Source organism: Myotis brandtii, unplaced genomic scaffold (genome assembly GCF_000412655.1).
Source record: "Myotis brandtii unplaced genomic scaffold, ASM41265v1 scaffold510, whole genome shotgun sequence".
Classification (NCBI taxonomy): Eukaryota; Metazoa; Chordata; class Mammalia; order Chiroptera; family Vespertilionidae; genus Myotis; species Myotis brandtii.
This window is the reverse complement of record NW_005369443.1, coordinates 223,259-228,223: the sequence shown is the minus strand read 5'-3', so window position 1 is coordinate 228,223 and position 4,965 is coordinate 223,259. Positions and strand designations below refer to the sequence as shown.

Here is a 4,965-nt window from a genome sequence, read left to right as displayed (position 1 = left end):
TGACGGCACTCGGGTTTTTTCCTATTTTTACAGCAGTTTCTCCATCTCCTTCCAAGGGCTGTTTTCCTCCATTCCTTAAACATTCCTTCTCTCTTGTATTCATCCTCCGGAAATTCTGTTTCTTTGTTATGGGGTGAGGCCCAGAAATCAGGATTTTAAAAAGATTCCCAGGTGATTCTAATGTGCAGCCAAGGTTGAGAACCACTGTTCTAATGCCGTGGTCGGCAAACTGCGGCTCGTGAGCCACATGCGGCTCTTTGGCCCCTTGAGTGTGGCTCTCCCTAAGCCTTAGGAGTACCCTAATTAATATCAGTGTATCTACCTATATAGTTTAAGTTTAAAAAATTTGGCTCTCAAAAGAAATTTCAGTCGTTGTACTGTTGATATTTGGCTCTGTTGACTAATGAGTTTGCCGACCACTGTTCTAATGTATCCATCCCTCAATTTCTTCTCTAGCTCTAATTCCTAATTCTTACCTGATGATTCTTGCCCCCCAGTCTAGACTTCTCTCTTGTATTCATACCTCAGGTTCATATCAGTGCTTTACAGTCTCAGCATATGTCAGACTGAATTCATCCATCCTCTGAATTTTGCACCTTTTTTTGTTGTTGTTCAGTAACATTTATTCAAAATTCAAGATTTAAAAGTAATTCTTCCAAAAAATATGCTTAAACAAGTTATTGGATTATTTTGCAGTATTTCTTTTTTAAATTGAGGTATAATTGACCTATAACATTATGTTAGTTTCAGGGGTACAGTGAAATGTATATATTTGATATTTGTATATATTGCAAAATGATCACAGTAAGTCTAGTTAACATCTACCACCATACAGTTACAAAATTTTTTTTTTCTTGTGATACAAACTTTTAAGATTTATTCTCTTAACAACTTTCGAATATGCAGTACAGCATTAACTATTCACCATACTGCACATTACATTCTCATGATTTATTTAATAATTGGAAATTTGTACCTTTTGACTCCCTTCACCCATTTTGTCCCCCAACCCCCAGATATGTTCTCTGTATCTATGAGTTCTGGGGGGTTTTTTGTTTTAGGATTCCACATATAAATGAGGTCATATGGTATTTGTCTTTCTCTATCTGACTTTGCCATTAAGGTCCATCCAACTTACACTAAAAAAAAAAGAAAAGAAGGAAAATGGCAAGGTATTTCTTATGACTGAATAATATTTCACTGTGTGTATGTCACATTTTAATTCATCCATTGATGGACACTTAGGCTGCTTCTATGTCTTGGCCATTGTAAATAATGCTGCAGTGAACATGGGGGTGCATATATCTTTCAAATTAGTGCTTTCCTTGAGGTAAATACTCAAAAGTGAAATTGCTGGATCATATGGTAATTTTGTTTTTAAATTGTTGAGGAACCTCTATATTGTTTCCCATTTGGAATTTACATTCCCACCAACAGTGCACAAGCGTTCTTTTTTCTCCACATCCTTGCCAATACTTATTTCTTGTGTGTTTTATAACTCATTCTAGCAGATATGAGGTGATATCTCATTTGATTTGGGTTTCCCTGATGATTAATGATATTGAATCTTTTTTTCATGTATCTGTTGGCCATCTTTGGGAAAATGTCTATTATCCTTTGCCCATTTTTTAATTGGATTGTTTGTTGTTGTTGTTAGCTATTGAGTTCTTTATATATTTTGGATTTGGATTTGGATCCCTTATCAAATATATGATTTGGATATACTATTTTCTATCATTCAATAAGTTGTACCTTCATTTTGTTGATAGTTTCCTTTGTTGTACAGAAGCTTTTTAGTTTGATGTGGTCCTACTTGTTTGTTTTTGGTGTCAAATCCAAAATATCATTACCAAGATCCATGTCAAGGAGCTTACCACCTATGTTTTATTCTAGGAGTTTTATGATTTTTGGTCTTACATTCAAGTCTTTACTCCATTTTGAGTTGATTTTTGTATGTGGTAAAAGGGAATGGTCCAGTTTCATTCATTCTTTTGCATGTGACTGTCCAGTTTTCCCAACACCATTTATTGAAAAGACTGTCCTTTCCCCATTGTATATTCTTGGCACCTTTGTCATAAATTGATCACATATGTGTGGGTTTATTTCTGGGCCCTCTGTACTGTTTCATTGATCCATGTGTCTGTTTTTATGCCAATACCATACTGTTTTATTATAGTCTTGTAATATTGTGTGAAATTAGGGAGCGTGCTGCCTCCAGCTTTGTTGTTTTTTCTGAAGATTACTTTGGCTATTTGGGTCTTTTGTGGTTCCATACAAACTTTAGGATTATTTGTTTTATTTCTTTGAAAAATGCCACTGGAATTTTGATGGGGATTGCATCGAATGTGTAGATTGCTGTGGGTAATATGGACATCATAACAATACTAGAGGCCCAGTGAACGAAATTCGTGCACAGGGGATGGGGGGCGGGTTTCTCTCCTCAACCCGGCCTGCACCCTCTCCAATCCGGGATGCCTCGGGGGATATCCAACTGCCTGCGGGATCGGGCCTAAACCGGCAGTTGGACATCCTCTTGCAATCCAGGACCGCTGATTCCTAACTGCTTACCTACCTGCCTGATGCCCCTAACTGTTCCCTGCCTGCCTGGTCGCCCCTAACTGCCCTCCCCTGCCGGCCTGATCCCCCTAACTGCTCTCCCTTGCCAGCCTGATTACCCCTAACTGCCCCTGTCTCAGCCCCGCCACCATGGCTTTGTCCGGAAGGACATCCAGAAGAACATCCGGAAGATGTCTGGTCTAATTAGCATATTACCCTTTTATTAGTATAGATTCTTCCAACCCATGAGCATGGAATATCTTTCATTAATATCTTATATAGTTTTCAGTGTGCAGGTCTTTTTCCTCCTTGGTTAAATTTATTCTGAGGTATTTTATTCTTTTTGATGCAATTATAAATGGGCTTCTTTTAAAATTTCTGATAGTTCATAATTAGTGTATTGAAATGCACCATATTTTTGCATATTGATATTGCATCCTGCAACTTTACTGATCTTGTTTACTAATTCTAAGAGGTTTTTGGTGGAGTCTTTAGGGTTTTCTATATATATGTCATTTGCAAATAATGACAATTTTACGTCTTCCTTTCCAATTTAGATGCCTTTATTTTCTTGCCTAATTGCTCTGGCTAGGACTTCCAATACTGTTGATTAAAAGTAGCCTTGTCTTGTTCCTGATCTTAGAGGAAAAGCTTTCAGCTTTTCACCATTGATATGATATTAGCTGTGGGCTTGTCCTATATGGCCTTTATTATGTTGAAGTACATTTCTTCTATACCAACTTTATTTAGAGTTTTTGTGATAAACCCTTCATTTTTTTAAAAATGTATTTGTATTGATTTCAGAGAGGAAGGGAGAGGGAGAGATAGAAACACCAATGACAAGAGAATCATTGATTGGCTGCCTCCTGCATGGCCCCCACAGGGTATCAAGCCCGCAACCCGGGCATGTGCCCTTGACCGGAATTGAACCCAGGACCCTTCAGTTCGCAGGCCAATGCTCTATCCACTGAGCCAGACTGGCTAGGGCAAGCCTTCATTTTCTTAATGTGCTGTATCACATTGATTAATTTGAACCATCCTTGTATCCCTGAACTTTGCACCTTCTGCATTCCCTATTTTAACCTAGCAGGTATAATTATGCACTCATTTGATCAAACCAGACACTGAGTCATCCTAGATGCTTTCTTCCTCTCCCTCCAGTCACTCACTACTCTGCCTTCAGCATTTTTCTCAAATCTACACCTTTCTTTTTGTTCTTCTGGACATTACCTAGGTTTAGGCACTCATCCTAATTTGGCTGCCGAAAGATCTGAAACCATATCCGATGTGTTACTTCCCTGCTGAAAACCCTCTCTTGACTCGCCATTGTACTGTCCCCCCTGCTTCCTCTCCAGGCCCATCTGCCATGCCACTCTGTGCACCTGCTGTTCCCACAATGATTGCCACTCTCTGCTCTGATGCTTTCCCACCTCTCCCCTGTCCTTTGACAGCTCTGGAAAGCGCCTTTGCCCCTCCCCCACATCTGTTTTAGGTGTTCCCCCTTCTGCCTGGAGCATGTTGCTTAGAAACCAGGGAGGTAGAGTAGAGAATGGCTGTGTGTGGGTTTGAATTCCAGCTCTGCTGCTTGATAGCTTTCTGAACTGGGACACTATTCTCTAGGCCTGTTTCTATGTGGGTCAGGGTGGAGTGGACAGTGCTCCTTTACAGAGTTTAGTGAATGTAGTTTTCATCTTAGCTTCTCACATTACTAACTCATCCATCAGGAGTCAGCTCAATACTTATCTGCCCTACACCTACCCTTCCCTGTCCAATTCCCCCCAAAATAACTTCTCCTTAAGGTTGTTTTAGCAGTAACGGCTAACATTTATTGAGTGTCTAATTTGTGCCATCTATTTTTCTAAGTACTAGGTGTACCTGTTAATAATAGCGGATTTTGTAATCAAAGGAAACACATTAATTTCAAGAGAAACATCAAAAGTTCTTTATTTAAAGTAATGTCCATCGCTAGCTACACATTTCCCCTTTTTTCAGGTAATTTGTGGATACCGTCCCAATAGCACTTTTCTTGTTTTGAGGCAGACCATTCCGAGACCCAATTTTCCACTTCTTCGTATGTTTTGAAGTGCTGCTCAGAAAGTGCATGTGCCATCGATCGGAACAAGTGGCAATCTGAAGGAGCAAGGCCTGGTGAATACAGTGGGTGGGTTAATACTTCCCAGGCAAGATCTTTTAATGTTTTTAGCTGGTTTTGAAGTGTGTGATGGTGCGTCATTATGAAGCAAAATTACCCTGCCGTGTCTTCTGGCCCATTCTAGTTGTTTCTTGATCAAAGCATGGTTCAGATGGATTATTTGTTGTCAGTAGTGATCAGTATTCACGGTTTCACCTGGTTTTAGAAGCTCATAATACACCACACCTTCCTGATCCCACCAAACACAGCATTGTCTT

At 39.6% G+C, this 4,965-nt stretch overlaps 1 protein-coding gene across 1 annotated transcript in view; it reads left to right on the top strand.

Moving 5' to 3' along the window:
• The window catches only part of NSUN5 (NOP2/Sun domain family, member 5), a 9,445-nt gene that overhangs the window by 1,230 nt on the left and 3,250 nt on the right, over positions 1-4,965 (top strand). The window lies entirely within an intron of this gene.